Raw genomic sequence first — 24,525 nt, 5'->3', positions numbered from 1 at the left:
CTTATTATGTCCAGGCTTAATTTGAGCACAACTTTTATTGATCAATTTAACAAGAACTTACAAGCGCCCGCTATAACAAACAAACTCCACAGTCAGCTATATTACATCTTTTTAATTTATCAAAGCGACTTTTCTAAACATTGAGCTCAAATCAAGCCAACAGCAAGACTTTAATGACACCACTATCGAACCGAATGATCAAACAATCAAGAAATAGCTCAACTTGAAATCAAATGAGGCAGAGATTTTCAACCAAACCGAGGAAACTGTAACATACATGTAGGAACCATAGAAATTGTCACTAAAGAACAAAACCTTGCGGCTTGTCCTTCATGGAATTTTTATATCTATGTGAACTTGCCTAATTTCGACAATCTTCAAGTTCTGTCTCTATTTCGAGAGACTATTCAAAATGAAGTGTTGCAGCAACCTATCTCGCAGAAAGATCTAAAACCACCAGAAATAAAGGAAAAAACAACTTAAATGTATCATATAGTCTAACGGAAAGCGAATAAATGGCAAGAAAATAAGTTACTTTGCATCCATTTCTACCGTACACATGCCTATTTTTCAGATCATGTAACAACATGGCTTCGGTCGCCAAAGAAAAAAACAGCGATGTTTTCGTAAATTTAAGCAATCAACTTGGCGGCAAAGTGCTTCAGGTTCACCATGTGAAGTACACGCTGGTACTTTCGAATTGTTTCTTTCATTTCGTAGTTTCCCATCCAGTTTAGTTAACGGGTTAAACGTTTATATCGAGCTTGGCTTGTTAAAGAAAACAACTCTGGATATTCCAGCTTTGTATCTTTCACTCTCGTAGTCTCCTGACCATCTCAAGCCACCATTACATTACATTGCATGGCATGACGTGGCGTCGCATTGCACGCATTGTGTTGTATTGTGTATTGCATTTACTTATTTTATTTTACATTTCCTTGCAGCCCTTTGCCCAACGGGCTGGTTTCCAGGTTTCCATGGGTCTTGCTTTAAAATTTTTAAAAAGACAATGGAATGGAACGCTGCTAAATCCTTCTGCGTGGCATTAGGAACAAACCTTGCAATTTTGAATTCACAAGCCAATGTAAAAGCGGTTTCCTCAAAAATTAAAGACTTGGCGTGGATTGCTTTGCACAGGGATCCGAAGAACGGCTCCAGATGGCTTTGGATTGACGGATCACTCGCTAATTACACAAACTGGGGCCATAACCAACCTAACAGTGACGTGGGAGGCACGGAAGATTGTGTAGCAACCAAGGATGGACAAAAATGGCATGACTATTCCTGCAAACGATCTTTCCGCCCCATTTGTGAAATCAATCGTAAGTGAGAGGTCATTTAGTGATAGTCATTTCTAAAGGTAGTTGTTTTCAGTTGCCGAGTTTATTAAATAAGTTTATTTCACCCTTATTAGTGTTATTTTCTGTTAAACTTAGTTATCATTCACCAGCAAAGCTTACAAGTCACAGGGTATATGCCATTTATACCTTTCGATATCCAGTCAAGCGCTAGATGTGCATTATAAAAGTTTCAAGTATCCAAGCCATAAGTGACTATTCTTTGGTGTTCCACAATCTAGGAAGATTAAGCCGAACGAAATGTTCCTGAATAATTAACCCTACTAGGTATGTGGGTTAGTAGTTGTAACGACTATTTTAAACCTTGCATCATACGGGACTTAAAATAGGTTTATAATAAGACCGGCGAGTCTCCATAAAGTGTAATCCTCATATTCAATTTTCATCCAGAAATAGATTTAGTTAATAATTATTATTTATTTATTATTTTTTTTTTGTTAATTATAATTATCGCTAATAGTTATTGCATCAAATTCTTTTGGCAGAGAGGTAACAAATATGAAATAACTTAAAATAAGCAACCTAAAATTTTCTCATTCGAAATTGTCGCACTCTGGCTGGCCATGCAAAATAGCAGTTTTTTTTTATTCTAATTGCTTTAGGAGCATTTAGTTGAAAACGCGATTTTGTGACCGTTGGAGTTCAATTTATTTTCAAAATGATATCGCACTTTCTCTATTTTTGAATGTGTTTAAGTCATAAAATAGTGAATTAAACAAGCTTAACTTACAACAAAGCTTTTGTAACCGTCCACCTATATTTGAGATAAAGATCTTTTCTCGCTTTTTTTTTGAAAAAAACATAACTCCTCCATATGTCCGTTTGAACCCAATCATTCTGAAAATGTCATATTATTTACTATCACTACATGTAGTCTTCATTCGTAAGTTATCGCCTTTTCCCGAGGGGATATCACAGATTCTGTTTTACCTAGTAGCTACATCCTTCTGACCAATCAAGTAGTTACTTTGTTTTTCTTTTTTCCTTTCGCAAAGCTTCACTAGTGTCTGCTTGTAAAAATATTACTCTGAAGAATGGTGTGCATGTTTATCCTCCACGGTGTCTCATATCAAATCAAGATTATGGATCAACTTGTACCTTTAATTGCTCCAGTGGTTACCAGCTCAGTGGACCTGCCTCTATAAGGCGTGGATTTTGGGGAGCCTGGAGCGAGGATGTCAGCACAGTCAGCTGTAACGGTTTGTACTGAGTTGCTGTTGTTCAAGGTAACGTTAAGAGTCTATCTCCCTTGCCATCTTTTTAAATCTCACATTCCTATACCCTACACTATTGAGTAATGACAAAGTAAAATCAAAATTTAAGTACCAATCTTCCAAACATGCAATGTAATTCATTACCTTTCAATGCTATGCACGACGTGCAACCTAATTTTTGATAACCCTTACTGATATGGATATGAGAATGCAGAACAAATTTACCATTTCCATGCTTCTTTCCAGAAAATTTGATTGAACCGACTAAGCATCTTACTTTTGAATGCGGATGAATTTATCATGCATTTCTTTAAAGGCTTATATTTCTTAGCATTTGCTTCAATTACCAGAATGTTGGAAAGCTCTTGGCATGGAAGATAATGCTATCGCTGACGAAAAAATCAGTGCCTCTACACAATTGGATGCTAATCATGCTTCCAGCAAAGGCAGACTGCAACTGAAGGCGGCTTCGAACAATGGCGGATCGTGGTCAGCTCTTATAAATGATGTCAGTCAATGGCTCCAGGTTGATTTTGGAAATCAGCAAACTATAGTAACACGTGTAGCAACACAAGGATGTAACGCTAAGAGCCAGTGGGTGACGAAATACAAACTGCAGTACAGTTACGATGGCTTTAACTTCCAGTACTACAGCGAACCAGGACAAAATGAAAACAAGGTATCATACACGTTTTCGTCGTAAAAACGAGTTTTAAAAAGAAATACACTTCAATTAACGCTGGAATTATGTAAGCCCAGATTTTTTAAGGAGCGAATAACGTTAACTATTGAATAAATCGCTATCCAACGGGTAAAATGTACTTCAGCCAATACTGAAATCTTATCCCATGGATGTAATTATCCTCGCTTTGAAAAAATAGGGCCAGGTTGTTGAAGTGAGTAAGACTTCATGTAGGCGTAAAATTTCTCAGCTTCATTCATCCAACCATTGAGATCACAATTAATTCACAAGGGCAAATCCACATATTACACCCCTGATCCTTGTTCGCTTCCGAGTTGCGATTCGCAGAAACTATTGCAAATATTATGGAACAATGTGTGATAAATGTCGGTAAATCTAAACTGAACATTTCATATGGCAAGAACTTACATTTTGTTGGAGCTTTCTTCCATGAAAGGTCCAAATATCCACAAATTCGTACTATGGGCTAACGTTTGACTACAAACATGGCGATTGTTTGCCCTGTGCGGACAAACAGCCGCTAATCTTTATGCGGCCACAGGCCTCCCAACATGAAAATTAACATTAAAAACTCTACGAAATTGAAAACTAAGGTTACAACACTTCATTATTGTGATAGCAAATCCTGAATATTTGATAATTTCAGAAACTTGAATCATTAATTATGGGTTGTTGCTTCTTTTAGGAGTTTGCTGGAAACAAAGACCAGAATACCATAGTTATTCACGACCTGAACAAACCAATCAGAGCTCGTTACATCCGATTCAGACCAACAGCTCGGCATAACCACATATCAATGAGGGTGGAGCTCTACAGCTGTAAAGGTACTCAAGGTTTCCTGTTATAAAAAGTAATCTATATGTTTCTTTTTTCATTTATGGAAAATTTATAATACAAACTTTACAGTGGTATAGCAAGGAAAATGACTTCTTTTCGGCTAGGGTTGTGAAAGTTGCCTGAGTGTTTCAGTTGAATTGCGGCGTCCTATTAACACCACGAAATGTTCGAAGTCAATTTACGCCAAGACTTTAATTTACGATGTTTTTGGTATGATTTGGCGTCATAAAATATGGTGTTCATAACATTTACATCGTATATAGTTTCCTCAGGCATATCTGTTCAATTTTTGGCACTTTGTGGCAGATTTCACATTAAGAATATCGTTATCCTGTTCTTTTATTGTATTTACATCACAGTCAATGAAGATGATGCAACAAACATCCTTCAAGCGAATCCATATTTGAGGAAGCTCGTTTCTGATAAGTGGGCTAGCCCACAAAACAGTCAGAAATGGAGCATAACGAAGACATGTAGTACATCTTTGATCAAATTCATTACACTATGTTTGCCTTCGTGTTCTTACTCCTTTATACTACATTCTTTTAAATTGACAAATTTAACACTATTTGAGTTTCTTGTCATGCACTTTCATCTTTAAAGAAAACCGTTACACACTCATTGGGTACTTTTATTTTGGGTAATTATAAATCACTATCACTAAGATTGATATTATTTATCTATTTCTTTTATTTTCGTAAAACGAATACTTGACGTACGGGACGTAATGTGCCAGTTATGATTTCCTTTTAGGGAAGAGTATAATCAGTCATTGGCTCTTAGATGGTTCCGATCCAGACGTAAAGTAAGCAATTGAAGAATCAAATAATTTGTGTGTTGTTGTTTTTTTTTTTAATTAAATGTTGAATGGTTCGGGTGTCCATATATCTGTGGACACTGGCGTTACAGAAAACACTTCCTTAAGCAGCTGAGAAATTGAGTTGAGACCGTATGATAAGCTATCTTTAATATTTCTCTTGTTGTTTTTCTATTCTTCTTTAGTATAAATCTGCAAGTGTTCTATCACGAATGCCGTTCTCTGATTGGCTACGCTACTCGCTATCTATTCTGTGATAGATAGTGAGAAGCGATTTCCAACAAAATGGCGCCCTCTTCTTCCCGTTTTCGAAGTGTCTGCGATGAGGAAATAGATAATTTACTTGTTTAGTTTTGAACGACTAGTAGATTTATACTAAAACAATTAGATTATTCGCTCTCGATTTCTATGCGTAATAGTTTATTCGGGCTTCGCCCTCATCAACTATCACGCGATAGAAATCTCGAGCTCATAATCTAATTGTTAACTATTCACTTCAACAACCGTTGTTTAAATTTTGAGGATCAAGTTCAAATTTTGGAAATTGAATCATTATGTAGAAAAAGACTTGCGAATGGTTGTAGGTTAGTGTTTGCGAATGTTGTTTTTCCGTAAAAATAATGATGCAGTGTACAGTTTTTACAGTGAAACCCCGCTCTACGGAGACCCCCTGAATACTAACACTCGTTTTAACGGACAGTTTTCTTGTTCCCGCTCCATACATTTTCTTTAAAATTAACCCGCCTAATAACGACACTCTGTAATACAGACACTTTTTCTGGTCCCAACGGTGTCCATAATAACAGGGTTTTACTATACTTTCCTTTGTTAACACTCTGAATTGCTGAAACATTACGTTAATTTTGTTTTGAGACAATTGAGCTTACATGCAATTGCTTAAGAGATCTACATCCTTCTCAATACAACAGGTATCATTTATTTTTATTGTTTTGATAGATATTTTGGTACAGTGAACTTTACTGAGGGCTGGTGTCCTGGCAGCAAGGCCGCCTACTTTAGTCAAAACAGCTCCTACGCTACTGTGCCTAACATAAACATCACGAATTGTGATTTTACGATTGCGTTTTGGATAAAATCCAATGGTGTTGATGGGCCTATAATAGCATTCCGGACAAATAGTGGAAAAATATTTTACATAGCAATGAAGGAATCCATCGTCTTTCTGTCTGTTTACAACACTCTGACAAAAGCAAACTTCAATGTCAGTGATTGGAACCATATAGTGGTAACTTGTGAGCAGTTCAAGATCAAAGTCTTCGTCAATGGCATTGAAAGAGTATTGCGGGAGAAATGGAATGAATACTTCTTTGTTTCGTCAGACCATGGGCAGCCGAACTGTATTATCGGAAATAATCCGCATTTTTTCAAGACTGGATTAATAGGGGAATTAAAAACACAGTCGTTTATTGGTTCAGTTATGGATCTCTATGTTGTTGGAAGGGCTTTGTCTGTGGGTGAAATAGCAGATATATTTCAAGGTAACAATTAATTACTAATTATTTTTTTCGATACCCGCACCATAAAATCGCTATTTTAAAAGCACTTCGTTTCAACATAAAAACCTCATCAAGGCCCCATAAAACTTTCAAGATTTATTTCTCAACTCTCGTCCATTTCCTGGTAATTTTGAGGAGATTCCCGTTGAAATCCGGACATTTTTCGCTTAAAGGGACTGTGTCACCGGAATTGTGCTGGTGTTTTGTTAAATTATGCTAACATAGTGAACATTTTTTAACATGAAACAAAGACAGCAGGGAATATTCGTACTAAGTGAATCAGCCATATTTTCACATAGGATCACTGTAATGACCTGTTATATCAAAGGAAGAAAGTAAGTCAACGGGTAAAAGCAAGATATAACGTATCGTCGCCGGTGAACCATATTTTCGTATAGTACGTTATATCTTGCTTTTACACGTTAACGTTTTCCTATTCAGTAATTTAGGATAATGAGGACTACCTGTCCTCGTGAGGAAAAGGATGGAAGAAGAACAAGCTCTAATAGACCATTTGATGCAAAAGATTTTGGTATATTGTAACGCTATTAAGTTCGGTTGATGTTCACCGACGTTTCGGCAGTGCTGCCTTCTTCTAATAGACCATTTCCGAGTTGCAGGGAACCCCATCATGAAAGCGAGGCTAAGTTCAAAACTTTTTCATATGGAAATTAGTTTTTTTTTTGCATATGAATGAAAACTAATTTTCATAATAAAAACTTTGTACTTAGCCTCGCTTTCACAATGAGGTTGAAAGCAACTCGAAAATGGCCTGTTAGTTTCCATCGAAAGATCACGAGTTTCCCAAGTATTCATCAGGATACAACTTCAGACATTATTTAAATATATCCCATAAACTATCGATGACGATCAAATGACGAAAAATCGAGGGCAGGAATTTTATTTGATGCGTTTCATTAGTCAGAAGGACGAGGTGAAATTAATCGGTTATGTAAGGTTGAATGCGCTGGATTTATTTGGAATCTTCTCTAAAAAAGAACAGTTGCAATGACCAAAAGAAGAGTTGATGAAGAGTATGCAATTTGAAACTAGTTTCTATTGTTTAATTTAGGTCGTGATCTATGGTCAAATAAAGAAAACGCATCTGGCCAAGATTGGTTATCATGGGGAGGTTGAAGGAAGGGGTCCAGGGGTCAGCACCAGGAAAGCAACTAGTTCCCATAACAATGATCAATAATGAATAAAAATGACGCTTAGTGTGTTGATTTTTTCTTTAATATTTATTTAGGCGAGCCTATACCTCCTGTTATCAATAACAAAGAAACGGAAATAAATGGCTGCGATGTTAATCTGACATGGAGTCCTCTACGACGCCAAGCATGCCCTCTTACGAAGTACAGGATATACTACAGAGAAAAGAATTCACAAGAAAATGAAGCTGAGTGGAGTCAAATACCAATTTCCCAAGTTACAAGAACCTTCCATGTCATACGACTCACTTGTGACAAGGAGTATGAGATTGCAGTCTCTGCGTTAATTGACCTGAAAACCGAGAGTAAAAAGTCAACCTCTTGGTTTGTAAAAGTCAACACAGGTGTGATATTATTTTATGATGAAGTTATAATTATACCTCGTGTAATAAATTGAAAGGAGGTGTTAAAAACTGTGAAAATCACTCACATCAAGATCATCCATTCAAACGTTACAAGTGAAGAAGCTAAGGTTTGACCTTGTATTTATTCAGTATCCCCAACTACTACCTGCAACTTTGAATTATTAGTTTATTCTTCACCCAAGTTAAAAGTGTCCTAATTGAGACAAGATAAAGTTTTTCTCTAGATTTTGGAGGTAAATGGAAGAAAAAAAAAAAAAAAAGAAAGAAAATAGCGTCCCTTTACAGTCATGTTCAAGATTATTTATCCATTTGTCTAATATGGTCCAGTCTGTTGCTCAGTTTTAATTGTTCTGTTTTTGCCGTTTAACACTAGCTACGTTTTTTTCATATGTATTTTTCAGCGAAGAGGGCTACTACTACCGACACAAATGATGCTACGACAGGTAAAATTGGTACTCCAACAGATAAAAACGTTACTGCAAAGATAGCTGGAATTGTTGCTGGAATTTCTGTAGCTCTTGGGGCTGTGATAACTGTGGGAATCAATTACTTTAGAAGAAGACAAGAGAACGAAATACGCAGACATACTAAGCACGAAAGGTAGGCTAGAATGCTGTCATATTTATTTAACATATAAAGCTTAATTCAAGCTGGAAGTAATGAAAGAAATAAAATTTGCATTGAATTCCAGGTTATATAAGTATTTTTCCTTCGAATCTTAAAGCATATGAGGCCAAATAATAATTATTAGTATACACCATACAAGTGAATAGTGCTTTACGCGCGCGCTGATTGGCTAGCTCGGAGGTGGTTAGCCAAGTACTATTCACCTCCGAGCAGCCGAAGAGAAACAAGATGGCTTCCTGTTTCGCCACGGTTACTTAAGAGAAAATTATTTCGATAAACGAGGCCGCTGCTAAAAAAAATACATAAATGCCAACAAAGTTTGGTTTGACGGCATTAAAAGGAAAGTTATTTAATTTTTTCAACCTTACATTCTAAGGCAAAAAATGAAAATACAATCCCTTGCTTACGAAAACTGCCGACCACTAAAATTACAATGAAAACAATGAACCATCTAATATTTTTCAGCATGGTTTCAACAACAAGACGTATTTCACAGAAAAATTGAAGAAATGGCACTGCAGGAACTAAACAACTGCCTCCAAAAGTTTTATTTGTTTGCAAGAAAGCGAGACGGAACTTTCTACAATAAGAAATCGCTTACCGCGTGGGGCGCGAAATTTCATTCCATTTGTCGGTATATTGTCTGAAATAAAATAACTTTTTGGTCGGCTAGTTATTCAGCTTGTTCAGTGTCGGTGAAAGTGACGGATATTTACCCCGCCGCTTCGCAGCTCGGAAAATATCCATCACTATTCACCTCCACTTCGGTGAATAATTGTTATATAAGTATTTTTGCAGTGGCGGATCCAGGGGGAGGATCAGGGGGGTCCGGCCCCAAACCCCCATTAGACCCCTACGTTTTTTTACTACTTGTTTGACACTTAAATTTTTGCACCGACAAGATAACATATTACTATTCATTAGGTTGATTAAAAAAAAATTATTTTACCATTAAACTAAATTCCAGGCATATTAAAAATGTACTTTTTTTTCGGGGGGGGGGGGGGGGGAGGTACGCTCTAGAAGTCTGTTCTGCTCTGCTCGCAAAGCACTATTGCCTGATCGCCGTTCACAGAAACATGTGCTCTATCCTATTGTTTTGCGGAGCCGCAAAACAATAGGTTTAATGAGCAAAAACAATCGCTCTGCACGTGCATTCTACATTTTGGTACAGTTCTCTGTCGTCCACTGCAAAACAACAACGTGGAATTACCACATTTAAGGTTTTAAGGAGAACGTGAACGCACGGCAGCGAATTTTTCACTTTCTTTCTTAACTTGTATGCCACTCCTGCCAATTTGGTTCCTGGATAGTTCGCCATTTTTATAAAAGTTGAGCGAGTTGAAACAATCGCGAACTAGTTGGGGAGGCGGGGGACACTCGGAGGTGTGGGGGATAAGTTATTTGCCTCAATAAACTTTCAACAATGTTTCTGAATCAAAGTCTGGACCCCCCCCCCCCCCCCCCCCTTCCCCATCAAAAATTCCTCGATCCGCCCCTGAGCTACACAAGAATCCAAACAAGAGAACTTCAATTAAATAGCCAAAGCAAAAGAAGTCTAATATTAGATACAATTTTATATATATTTCGATTCATTTAAGAATGAAATCCAACATCGTTCCTTTGCTGCTACGAGAAGTCACGCCTAAGCGAGTAACCATCATGGAGGAACTGGGTCGAGGTGCTTATGGTAAGGTTCACAAAGGAGTCATGAGGGAATTACCAAAGAAAGAAGTATTTTCCAAGCCCAGAGAGGAACGAGTGGACATCGGTGAAGGACGAGTGGTTGCCATAAAAGTTCTACTTGGTGAGAAATTCTTTTATGTGCTACGCTACTGGGCTTTTACGTCATGGGTCCAAAACTGTGTTAATATCAAAGCTAGAAACAAAAGAGAAATATCAAAAATGATGTTCTCAAACAGAGAAAAAAATATATTCGCTTTTTAACAATGTCGGTTCAAGACGCATTTGAACAAATTAAGAAGGTAAGCCCATTTTTCAAGTAATATATCAAACACGAGACACAGTGTTTCGTCACATATCAAAAACCGAGAAGAGAGACGCGTAGCGGAGTATTTTTGACGAACTTCGAGGTTTTTGATATTGTGATGAAACTCTGTGACGAGTGTTTGATACAACTTCTCAATAAAACCTATTTTGAAGGAGAAATTAAGGATGCAAAAACGAGGAGTTTTTCATCAGATATCCAAACACGTCACGGTGCATGATTTTCTTTGTCTTTGGCTTTTGAATTATTAATGAGTTTGAGAAATGTAATCCATTTCCGTCCAATCCGTCTTTAGCCAGAGTTTCAGAAAATTCGCAGACTAATTTTGGAATGAAACCGAACATTTCTCCTCGATTTTCTTAGATTCTTGTGTCTTTTAGGTCCTTGAAGTAAATAAGGAGAAAGTAAAGAAATACAAGTTAAGCAAATTAGGTCCCTGATTAATACTTTACAATACGCGTTTTCGGCTTTATACAAATGTATAAGAATGATGGACAAAGATGATCCACTGATCCGGCTTCCCAAATTATTGTTAATAGCAAATGAATGTTGTGCCGTTTGAAATAAGCACCCAACAGTATAATAAATCAGAGAATTACCTCTGTAATGTCTCAGGTAGAGTGCAAAGTAAAACTAGATGAATCCTAGTGAGCGTCAGCCCTAGTAAGAAAATAGAGGACGGCTCGAGGTAAAGAAAAATAATCTTTGACCACGACCGAAATCGAACCCAGGACCTCCGGATTTGATCTTCCGTTGCTTTCATCGATCGTTTATTTTATCAAAAGGTATACTACGCGAAATATACTACGCGACTTCGTATAGTGAAACCATTGATTGGTGGGGTGGAGGTTGTATGTAATCAAACGCCTCCAAAGCTTGGAATTTTTTTGTGAAATTTATTTGGAAACAACTTAGTGTGAAATTCGTTGCTACCATGGCAATGATATCTTAAAGTATAATTTTGCTGTTCCACGTATTTGTTTTATTTTAAGGTTATGATAGTATATTTGTTGGTCTTGATGTCTTTTTGATCGATTTTGGTCGTTGAACCGTTGGTAAATCGTGTCGTAATCCTTACACCATGCAGCGTCATCATCTCCCGCTACGGGATTCGTACTTGACTTGACATGAACGAAGAGCAGTGATTTAATTTGACACTTTAAGATAGACAACAAAGAAAAGTTACAGAAGTGCTGCAAGTCCCTCGGGTAAAAATTTCTTACAAATACGTTTATTGCATTATCTGTTATGGACCGGTTAACTCGCAAATCAATAGGGAATCTACATTGATGTCTTTTCATAGACACTCCCAGTTTCCTTTTTGGTGCAGCCTGTTTACTGACTTGTTGATTGACTGACTGACTGACTGACTGACTGACTGACTGACTGACTGATTGACTAACTCATTCACTCACTCACTGACTGACAGACAGACTGAATGAATGAATGAATGAATGAATGAATGAATGAATGAATGAATGAATGAATGATTAACTGATTGATTGATTGATTGATTGGTAATTGATTGATTGATTGATTGATTGATGTTTCAGAAAGGGCCGGCGAAGAAGGCAGACTACAGCTACTTCAGGAAATAGAACTTATGAAGGAAATAGGCTCTCATAGAAATATTCTGAGCATGCTCGGCTACTGGGTCAGGACAGAACCCATCATGCTTATCTTGGAGTATGTTCCACACGGGGATCTTCTTCAATGGCTTAGAAACAAGAGGCACCAGGTCAGAATCTAGTTTAATTTCTTACTTAAGAAATATTGGGTTACTCAGATTTAATTTCTCACTACTTTTGAAATTTATCCCGGTCTGTGAAGGGCCTTAAAGTTAAATTAAAGATATCCAAAGTCCTGATCTTTTCCTGTACCCGTTGAGCTTGAAGGTTTTATTCCATCAAACATAGCAAAAATCAAAGATCTCTTGTCGCCACTGTAGAACGCAGGTACAAGTTCCCAAATGAAAACGGACCGCCAGCATCTAAGATCAGTATTTTAATTTACCCGCTCACACAGAACATTACATGACAACAAATCGACCGTTAACTCGCCCCCTCGCTTATGAATATTACAATCATAATAGCTTTATCCTGATTGGACAATAATGGTGCATAATTATGCTTGAACACTACATCCCTCCTTTTCTTAAACGAAACATAAACAACGCTACGTATCAGGGCTAAACAAAAAAAACGAAAGCCTTATAATTAGATTCATTACAAGCAAACAAAACAAAACAAAATCTAGCTTAGCAGTCACGACATAAGCGGGCTAAACACTTAATAACATAACATTGTCCTTGAACCGCAAGCTAATTCCTTAACGATAAAAAAAAGTCATTGAACCGCGAAGGTCTTTGAACTTGGGCGGACTTCTGGTTCTGGCAGTTTACGTCCATTTTTTTCTTCATCTCGTCCGCTATCTCTTTCTGCTGGCTCTGGATCCTGTCTTTCTCCCTCACGATCAGCTGTTTCTGCTGGCCCTGGCTCCTGTCTATCTCCTTCACGATCAGCTGAACAACCGCTATCACTGGTTACGGTCGCGGACGCACCCTCCGGCAAATTGTATTTCTTGACAAACGCTGTGTTGCGCTTGAACTCTACTCCCACGTCATTCCTGACAGTTATTTCAATTCCCGTTCTGAACGACCTTAAATGGACTTGGATGAAAATTGCTTGACAACTTGTTCGATTTTTTTGCCTTTAGAAGCATTGCATCGCCGACTCTAATTGACTTAGGGACAGCGCCTCTCTTGTCGTCCGCATATGTCTTCCCTTTCAACTTGTTCGACCAGTCTTTGTCGCGTGTTTCTTCCCGTGAAACGTCCACCGTCTCTCTTCTCAGTTCCGGTAGTTTGGACCGCATCTCTCTTACAAACATCAAAGAGAAGGGTGTGGCCCCGGTCGGACCTGCGGGTAGACCTGCACGCTGTCAACCATGTAACCAATTCAGTGCGCAGGTTCTTCTTCTCCGAATGTGCGATCTGCAGACACTTGAGCAAATAACGATTCTGACGCTCGACCTTGCCATTGGCCTGCGGCCATAATGGAGTAGTCCTTCGATGTTCAACACAATGACTACGTAGAAATGTCTCGAACTCCTCGGACACGAATTGTGGACCATTATCTGTCCTCAGGAAAAACGGAATACCAAATTTCGAAAACATCGGGGAGATCGCTTCAATAATCTTGCGGCTCGTGGTAGACTTCAAGATAGCCACTTCCAGAAATCAGCTGAAATAATCAAGCACCACCAAAATACTTTCTCCCGAGGGCAGGGGACCTAGCAGGTCTTGCCACGGGACGGTAGGAGGCAACACACGAGACATCGGTTCAGGTGGGTCGTAACCTGAAGTAACCTGACAGCCACGGCACACCTTGCACACCTTTTCTGCGTCCTTGTCCATTCCCGGCCACCAAAACTTTATTGCAAAGTCGATATTTCGTCTTAACGATCCCCTGATCCCTTGACCTTGTCCTGTGGGATCCTGGGAACTACAATCCTAGTACCACGAAGCAAAATTTCACCATAAATACACAATTCGTCCTTGATAGGAACGTACGAGGAGAGTTTACAACGTTCCCAGTCACCAGAACGCACACAGTTCTTCACTTGACACAGTTCCTCATCATTGTAAGACGCCTCCTCAATTTCTCTTGGTGACAAAGCAACAGGCACACTGTTCTCTACGATGTTTTTGACGAAGTCATTCTTTTCACCACCGTCACATGACCCCACAGAGTTTAACCTGGATAAGGCGTCAGCAATGATCGTCTTTCCTGGTCGGTACACCACTGTAAAGTTTAATCCTTGTAAGCGCAACACCCATCTGTCAATTCGCGCGCAAGGCTTTGACTTGCGCGAATATATGCACTCTAAGGGTTTGTGATCTGTTTCCACTTCAAAAGTTTCACCAGTAACGTACATGCTAAATCGTTAACAGGCCCAGACCAATGCGAGTGCTTCCTTTTCAGTCTGACTGTAACGACATTCCACGTCAGACAAGCTTCTCCACGCATAGGAAATGACTCTCCACACACCTACCTGCTGTCGGGTCAGAACTGCCCCTAACCCCACTGGGGACGCATCAGGAACAATTCTTGTCCTGCAGCCCACCTGATAATAAGCCAGTGTCTCGGCTTGTGTAATCAGCTTCTTCAACTCTTGAAATGATCTCTGCTTTTCCGCAGCCCATTTGAACGTAACGCCGTTCCTGGTCAACTCCTGAATGGGCTTGGCTATGGATAGTAGGTCTGGCATGAACTTCGCTGAATACTGGACCAAACCCATGAAACATCGAACTTCACTTGCGTCCTTGGGAGGTCTTGCGTCTCTAATAGCAGCCACTTTCTCTTCACTTGGATTAATTCCGTTATTTGTCAGTTCATGACCGAAGAACGTGAGCTTTGTCAGTCTAAACTGGCATTTGTCTCCATTCACAGTCAGTCCCACTTCACTCAGCCTGTCAAACACTGCAAACAAACGTACATCATGATCTTCTATGTCCTTGCCATGAAGAATTAGATCATCAGCAATATTCACAACCCCCGCACAACCCTTCAAAACATCTCGGATAATTTGCTGGTATTTCTCCGGTGCTGATGTCACACCAAACATTAACCGCTTGTATCGGTAAAGCCCGCGATGCGTGACAAACGTTGTGACGTGTCGACTCTCTTCACTGAGCAGAATCTGATGAAAGCCCCACTTGAGATCAATTTTGCTGAAGACGGTACTCCCGTCATGTAGAAGCTCCTCCATCGTTGGAATCGGATGCCGTTTTCGTACAATCGCCTCATTTGCACGACGCATGTCCACGCAGACCCTCACGTCTCCGTCTCCCTTAGGCACAGCTACCAAAGGTGAAACCTATCCCGACGGCCCCTCTGGTACGTCTTCTATTATGTCCAGCTCCAGTAGTTCGTCAAGCTTCTTATCGACCTTTTCCCGCAACCCGGACGGAATTCTACGCACATGCTGTGCTACAGGCTTCACAGTGTCGTCAACGTGCAGTTTCAGCTCATACCCCTTTAAGAGACCAACGCCCGAAAACAAACTGCTGTATCTCTCACGGATATCACACTCCCCTTGCCCGCTCAAATTATTTGCCTGGAAAGGACCGATGTGTAAGACGCACCGATGACGGACCGATGTGTAAGACCGACCAGTAACACCTCGGCCTCCACTTGTAGAACCTCTAAACTCACCCCTACTACGACCTTGAAGCTGTGGACATCTAACCATAAATTGCCCAATACCACCACATCTTCGACAAGCTTGATCGCTTTCGTATCGAACGACACCAAGAACCGACATCCAACGAAACCATTACCGAAGAACCACTCGACTCCGTTCTGCTACTTGATTCCGATTCCCCACCTGGCATCTTTTAACTGCTTAACCGTTAAATTACCTACCCGTCGATTGCCGAATCCTTGAATTAAAAATCCTCATCGCCAATGTAGAACGCTGGTACAAGTTCTCAAATGAAAACGGACCGCCGGCATCTAAGATCAGTATTTTAATTCACCCACTCACACAGAACATTACATGACAACAACTCGACCGTTAACTCGCACCTCGCTTATAAATATATTACAATCATAACAGCTTTATCCTGATTGGACAATAATGGTGCATAATCATGCCTCAACACTACAGCCACTGCCCACGTTTTTCATTCTACTGCCACAAGAAAGAAACTAATGAACATTAGAGCTAAAGTCCACCAAGCTTGCAAACATCCTTGCTTATGAAGAAACCTAAGTGATTCCCTATATATATGGGAAACATTGATTTTATTGGTTGAGTTTGATGTCACCATGGCAACCAACCATTCACCTTTTCGGGAAATCAGCTATTCCCGTTTAAAATAAAGAACAGTAGTTTTATTACAAAGAGTTTTATGTTTTATCTCATTTTAATGTTCGTCTACTGGTTTTTATAACTTTTGTCTAATTTTCGCAAACTTCGAGTACAGTGCCAAAATTGAACGACCGTTATAACCAATAATAAAAGGAACACTAATATGCATGAGCTAGACCATAAACGTTGGTAAGGAAAATAAATTTTCTTCCTTTTTATCCGTCTAGACCGGGAAGGGGGTGAATTCTGCCCGCGGCGACTTTGAACATGAATAATGTTTTTGATATTTGCGTAAACGGCATTATACTTCAGGACTTTTAAGAAATTTATCTGGTAGGAAATTTTTGTGGTCAGTTAGTGTTCATTGACTTTGATGTTACCATGGGAAGCGATTTTCGATAGGCAGTTTTTTTTTTTCAGAACGTGGAAAATCTCCTTTTAGAATGAAGAAAAATTACTTTTATTACTATAACTTTTGTTTATTTAGATCATGTTAGTGTTAATTCCTTTATTGGTTTTGATTACTTTTTGCTTATTTTCGGCGTTTTCCTGAAATTTTTGGAAATCTTAACATCCTTAAATCACGTTTATCTTCAGAAAGACACCAACCCGTTAATTGGTGCCTTTTCTTTTCAATTTGCAGCTTAAATTAAAGAATACGATTGACGTGGGCATCTTTGGAGAATTAGCCTTTCCTTCAACTGACGGCGAGATAACGGATCAAGGAAGCAAAGAAGTACAGCTTGAAGTTATCGACAAGGAAGGAAGGTTGGGCGATAGAGAAAAAAATATAGAGGAAGGTGTAGGAGCTGAAGGAAGTGATGATAAAGTGAACCTGACCTCAGTAGAAAGTCACGATGCTCAAGGAAAGAATGGATACAAGCCAAAGCAACGAAATGGAGAAGACCAAAATGACAAGGGACTAAATACCAGCCCTAATGGTACTCCATATCTTGACGTCGAACCCCAGTGCGCTATCATGGAAGACCAGGAACAGAGTGTCCATGGACACCAAGGTCTCAAATGCTCTGCTTTGAACGTGGCCAAAGAACCTGAGTGTATCTCTCATCCCAAAAGCAGCCTTGGGGAGTCAGGCAAAAACACAGAGGTAAGCATCATTATCAGGAGCGACGTTAAAGATGGCGATGAAAACAGAAAGCAAGGGGAGGACTTGCAAATGTTAACAGTGGACAAACTAAGCGAGCAAACAGAGAACACTAACATCAAAGACAGCTTTGATGTAAGCATTCAATCTCCGACCATCTTAAGTCAACCAGGCACCACGAGTTTTGAACTAGAAAAAGAAGACAAGAATCAACCAGTCATGTCGACTTTGGCAGTGCCTTCTGTCCACCTTGGTCCCGTTCCGAAAAGAAGAAAACTTCCTGCTAAACCAGAGTGCAAGAAAACACAAGAAAAGAGACACTGGACAAAGGCTTGATTACCGCGAAGAAGGAAAGCACCGAAGAATTTAAGATCATCATCCATCCTGAAGATGAGCACCCAGGAGATGATGATGATGATGATGATGATGATGATGATGATGATGATGAAGTTATTTCTGCTGAAGATCTTCTATGTTTTTCCTGGCAGATAGCGCAGGGAATGGTACGTAGACAACCCAGGGGTGAAAGCCACAGACTGTAAACAATTCTATGAAACTAACCGAAAATTTCGTTTACCCTCTCCATTTCTCAAGTCCTTCATTCCATACAGCCTTCCATCCCTCTACTTTGAAACTAAAGACTTTAATATCCGATCATCCTAGAATATAAAATAGCTTGAAATCAACTCCACCTAACTCCCAGTCAACCCACACTAAAACTCGACGTGAATTAATTAAGCCAAACTGACGTTTTAGAATGAACACCAGCGAATAAGGAATGATTTACTTGTTTTCGTTTTTCAGTATAATTTATTGGTTTGTTACAGCCGTAACCATAAGCTTTTTTATAGAAAAAATTGCTGAGGCTATACTTTCGAGATTTGTCTCGACAGAAAAATCTATCATTTTCTTGATTCTTTAAATCCATATCATCTTTTCGGCAGGAATATTTGGCCAGCAAAGGATTCATTCATCGTGACTTAGCAGCTCGTAACATTCTTGTTGGTGAGGACAGAAAGGTTAAGGTTGCAGATTTCGGTTTGCTACGCCACACAAGTGATGGTGAGATATACGAGGTGAAAAACACGAAAAAGCTGCCCATCAAATGGACGGCACCCGAGGCTCTTAAGGGCGGCATATACACTTTAAAGAGTGACGTGTAAGTATGTAATCTTTTTTCTTATATACATACTACTCAAACTATGATATCGTATCACTAAGTCAGTGCTGCTGCCTTTAGGTCAGCAGCAAACGTTTGCCTGGCTGTGAGAAATTGTGAAGAAACGGCAATAAGAAATGGAGTCCTGAGTAATGGCGTTTTTAGGTTAAGGTTTGGTTAGGAAAATTCGAGCAACTTTTTGTCCATTGTATAATACAGTGTAAGACTAGTCATTACGTATACTCTACGATGACAAAAAGCGGTAAATTCGTTCCCATATGCATCTTGGCATCATTTTCAAGCTAAGAATAACGAAAGAAAGAACTAACGTATAACAAAGGTGACAAAAAAGCATTTATGAATGTAAGGTTGTGACAATAATTGTTCATTATAATGTTCATTACTATGTAAAGTTTTTTAAAGGTAACAACAAAGTTTCACCGCTCTTTAAACAAATAGTACAGCACGGGCAGAATCGTTCTGCATGTTAAGCCTTGGTTTATTCTACAATTTACCCTTTTATTATTGATTTGCCATAAAATACGCTAATGTAATAAAAAAATTTGGCGCCATCAAAAGTTCATTCAATTTAATCGCTTATTATTTTCGGAAAATGTATTTCCCAATTTAATTTGGTTGAAATGAAATTCTGGCCAATAAAAAGCAATTATTTATGAGATAGGCGAATTCTAGTTCTTAAGGATATAGCTCTCGATCTTTCTCATTACGCTATGAAAGAGCAAATTCTAATCTTCCCAATATATGAAGTTGAAAGTGCTACTGTGAAGGAAATCGAATTATTTTTAACGAAATTTCTGAGCTTCAGGGTAATGTGTAGCCTTTAAACTGCAAGAAAATATATAATTCAGACCAACTTGCCCGATGCCCGATAGTACGTAAAATGCGTCCGCCATTACTCAAACAGGAACTACTTGAGCCGTCAACTGCTTTGCAGCAGCTTCCTTGGGACTCTCGTGACGCCATCTTGTCATCCTGGCGGAATGGATAAGCAAGAAAAAGCAGTGGAAATGCTAAAGTTCTTCCCCTACTTTTACCCAATATGGCTCTGATTTCAGTTCCAACGCGAGTGGTAGTTTTGAAGACAATGGGAAGGAATAACATGATGTTGACCTAACTCTCCGTGTGCTTAAGCGGACATTTTTGAATTGAGTAATGGCGGCAAACCGAATGTGGAAATTGCGCTAGAAACAATCGAGCTCTCCGTTGGAATTACAATTTAAAATTTGGCATGGGTTGTATTCTCCTCTCTTCTTTCCAATGCCTGAAGATAAAAGGAAAGGTATAATTTTGATCACAGTAGCACTTTAAAATTTCAAATAGAAAATAGAAATGACCATATAATTGGACTTTCCTTTTTACCCAAACACAACAAGTTTTTTTCAATACCATATAATTCTGTTTTAGATGGTCTTTTGGTGTAGTGCTGTGGGAAGTGGCCACCATGGGTAAGAAAATCATTTATTTACCTAATTTCTATCAAAATAGTATAATGGCAAAAAAATCGAAAATCAAAATCTCTTCTTTTCTGGGCTCGTAACGATGTTTTCTTGAAAAGCCATCGAAGATCCCATTTTTAACATTAACGTTCTAGTTCCTCGCCATGAACTCGGTACTCAGGCCTTCACAAAGCACAAAGACTACAAAACAGTCCAGGTTTTTTTTTTCTATCTTCAAGACTGCATCAACTTTGAACATGAATAACTTTATTATTATTATTATTATTATTATTATTATTATTATTATTATTGTAATCAGCGAGAAACTTAAGGACTATTTGGGAGATTCATCTGGAAAAATTTAATCTGGTCGGTTGGTGTTCATTGACTTCAATGTTACCATGGTGATCAATTTTTGAGAGGCAGTTTTATTATAGAGTGGAAATTCATGTTAAAAACAAAGAAAGTTAGCATTTTACTGTAACTTTTATGTTTACAGGCCATCCTAGTGTTCTTTAATTTCGGCGATTTCCTGAAGTTTTGGGGAAATCCAAAAAATCTAAGATGGCAGATTCAAGATGGCTGCCACATGCCAATCATTACCTAATTTTCGCGTCATTTTGCGTCATCGCTTTCCCTTGTGGACCTTAAAAGAAACATATTTGGACGTACTATCGATCCTGCCAGCCTCATTGTAATATCTGTGATAGTGAGGAAGAAATGAAGGTGGCAGAATCCGCCTTCCTTCCGGTCCCAAAAGACAAACAAAAACAAAAAAACAAAAAAAAAAAAAAAAAAAGGAAGAAAGAAAGAAAAGAAAAGATAGATAGGATAAAGCTGAGATTCAGTTTTTGATACTTATATTGTGATTACATTTATTTTTGTTTTGTCCCTAACATGCATGTAATAAGCATATTTGTCCCACGTGGTCGGTACCCGTATTGAAAATGAACCTTACAATTTGAGTACAATTAAAAAGCTGTGCAGTTTTCAAATAAATTAAGTGTGTATTTCTAATATCTAACCATTATTCTCTGCCCTGACCCTTTAGGAGGCATCCCGTATCCTGATATAAGCAACAGACATTTGTACAGTATTCTCAAGACAGGATATCGCATGGAGAAGCCCAAAACGTGTGGTTACGAAATGTGAGTAACTAAGCACTGGTTTTACCTTACCTTATAAAAATAATTCAGCCAGGCTATTTAACGAACTGCTAAAATAAAGACCGAATATTTTTTACAATGTCCAAAGTTTGTTTCCTTGCTAAAAAGAAGTAAATATTCAAGGAAAGTTTACCTTTACGCTGGACGAAACCTGTTCAGTGAGGCTGAATTATGTCGTAGTAGTCTCGAAACGAATTGTTATGCAATTAGCACAACAATCTTTTGGTGGGAAAAATTTTATTTGGCAGTGAAGGGGTTTTGGCTAAGGATGCTGGAAAAGCTACATCCGGTGGTACCCCGGTAGTAGCTCTTTGAATAATGGCCTGGATCTTTCGAGACCACGGAGGAGGGGACCATTTTTAGCTTAGTAGAGTACAAATCAAGGGGAACTCCCTCCTTACCGTCCCCATCTGAGAGACTTCACGTTAACCAGGATAAAAAAAAAATCCTTTGTTGTCTATTATACTATATTTGACCTTACCAGTTACCAGTTGATGATGGACTGTTGGAAAGACGATCCAGATAAACGTCCAACTTTCACGCAGCTGATATCTATAATGGAAGAAATGATGACGACAGACACGCCATATTATGATCTCAGCAAAACAGACGAGTCTGAGCCATGTTACGGTGAGGTAGCTGCTAGCACCAGTAAAACAGCAGAACTGGGTTGCACCACCATGGCCGGAGAATTTGCTAGCACCTCCAAAGCCGGAGAACTGGCTAGCAACAAGAAGGCCGGAGAACTGGCTAGCACCACCATGACCGGAGAACTGGCTAGCCCCAAGAAGGCCGGAGAATTGGCTAGCACAAAAAAAACCAGAGAACTGGCCAGCATCAGCGACTCCATAGAAATGACCAGCATCAGCAACACCAGAGACCTGGCCAGCATCAGCAGCACCGCAGAACTGGCTAATGCCAGCAACACTGGGGAACTGCCTAGGAGCAGCATCATCTTGGAAAAGGAGACACGTTTGTAGTTAGTTCAGCATCAGCAAAGTGAAAGTCATTTCCATTCGATATGCTGATAACAGGTGTAGATAATTTGTCGTGAAACTGTAGTAGCTCATTGTTAAATGGTTTTGAATCGTAGTAGCACATCATTTGCTAGGTCTATCCAGCTAAGTTAATTATGTGGTAAATAGAACGTTAGCTTTGGAACTGGTTATTGTCAAATTAGCTGAACTTCAAGACAGGGAAATCTTCTGCACGAAGTGAATTGAGCAGCAAATCTCTATCTTCTTCCAAAGAAATCAACGTCTCGGCAAAGGAATAGGTGAGAGGTACTTGCAAATATTTTGTTCATACGCGGAGAGGCGGGGAACTTTGGGGGAGGGAATTATTGGATGAATGCCTCATGAGTTGAAGATTTTACTTTTTGTACACCTCCGTTTGGATGGTGCAACTTCACAAATGATTAATTGTTAATTTAATTCTAATACAATTTTGTAAGACGCAAGTCAAAAGAATGAACAGAAAAGCTATTTATATAGGTCACGGTACAGATAATGTCAGGTTTAGTATCTATATTAATCATTACATTTGCATACCAAAGGACCTTCACCATCATATTCGAAAAACCAGTGAAGGATCCATTGTGTAACCGCGGCGTCTCGCTAGATCGGCAGCCCAAACTCGCAATACAATCCTCAGGTTAATAGTTGTCAGTTTTACTGGTACTTTAATGTATTCCTAACAGTGATGATCCAAGAACCGAAATCCATAATCCATGAGAACCGTAAGAACCACTGATTAGTGATATAAAGGGCCGTGAAACCAAAGAGACGGATAAAGAAAAATCTGATGTGACACGATGCGATAAGTTCCGCTTCATAGTCTAACGAGCATGGCCATTAAAATTGCTGATAAATGACAAAGATAAGCAAGCAAAATTATACCTTTGTGCAGCAACGAGGCCGTGGAAATCCTAAGCCTAACAATCCATACAAAATTTTGTTTGTAAAGTCTAAAAGGGTGCAGAAAAATACAAAAATCCAAACTTCGTCAAAGCACATGGTTTCTACGCACGCAAGAGCCTCTGGGACACGTCAATCAATTTGTTACCTCAAGTAAGCTACAATAATTTGTAACACGTAATATTTTTTGAAAGGCATGGTTTTTTTAAAGGTAAATTTGTAGGGAGCTTGATTAAATTTCATTCATGAAGGCCCAGTTTCTAGCTGTAAAGTTATTCAACATGTCATTGCTAAAATCGTTTATAGCTGAATAGCTCAAATGCCTTTGAATCGTAGTAGCAAATAATTTGCCAGGTCTATCCTGCTAAGTTAATTATGTAGTAAATAGAAAATTAGCTTTGGAACTGGTTATTGCTAAATTAGCCAAACACCAAGAAAGGGAAATCTTCTGTACGAGGTGAATCGAGCAGCAAATCTCCGTCTTCTTCCAAAGAAATCAACCCTTAAATCAACATCTGGGCAAAGGTTCTTGCAGATATCTGTTCATACGCGAATCATACTCGAAGACCAGTGAAGGATCTATTGGCTATTTATAATTTGTAACACGTAAGATTTTTTGAAAGGCATGGTTTTTTTAAAGGTAAAGTTGTAGGGAGCTTGATGAAGGTCCAGTTTCTAGCTGTAACGTTATTCACCATGTCATTGCTAAAATAGTTTATAGCTGAGGCATTAAAATAAAGAAGTTTAAAACGATCACTGACCTGGTGCAAGTTCTTTAATCCGGCGAATTACGAAGACAAAAAGATTATTAATATTTTGCTGTTTTTTTTTTGTCTGACGAATTTAGAATTAGCGTTGCAGTAGGAAAAAGAATCTGATGACAGAATATAGCAACAGAATGAATCCACTGTTACTAAATGTTAACGTTGCATGTTAAGTGGAAAGTTTGTCTTATGCTGAATTCGTATCTATGTTCAACCCTTCTCTACTCTTTCCTTCCTTACAAAACATAACTCGGAAAATGACAACGTTCAAGAGAAATGTGAGACTAGTTCAATCGATAGGAAAATCTCAGATTCTTGTCATTGATGTGTCATCTGTGAAAGGTAAATGATATATCAAAATTCCTAGAAATTGATGAAACAAATTCCACGTTGCGATATTCTGCCAACCAGACACTCAAACAAAACT

At 38.8% G+C, this 24,525-nt stretch overlaps 1 pseudogene across 1 annotated transcript; it reads left to right on the top strand.

Annotated features, from left to right (window-relative positions):
• Positions 1-1,009: 1,009 nt before the first annotated feature.
• Positions 1,010-24,079, top strand: LOC146459852 (uncharacterized; annotated as a pseudogene). The gene is made up of 15 exons (XR_014857796.1): positions 1,010-1,322; positions 2,354-2,557; positions 2,923-3,251; positions 3,961-4,099; positions 4,866-4,917; positions 5,887-6,428; positions 7,696-8,001; positions 8,424-8,622; positions 10,251-10,456; positions 12,211-12,395; positions 17,175-18,139; positions 18,581-18,795; positions 20,221-20,261; positions 21,304-21,400; positions 21,903-24,079. The product of XR_014857796.1 is annotated as an uncharacterized LOC146459852 (transcript).
• The last annotated feature ends 446 nt before the right edge of the window (positions 24,080-24,525 follow it).

This window comes from Pavona decussata, unplaced genomic scaffold, assembly GCF_977016875.1.
Source record: "Pavona decussata unplaced genomic scaffold, jaPavDecu1.1 SCAFFOLD_215, whole genome shotgun sequence".
NCBI classification, from domain to species: Eukaryota; Metazoa; Cnidaria; class Anthozoa; order Scleractinia; family Agariciidae; genus Pavona; species Pavona decussata.
This window is presented reverse-complemented; position numbering and strand designations above follow the sequence as displayed.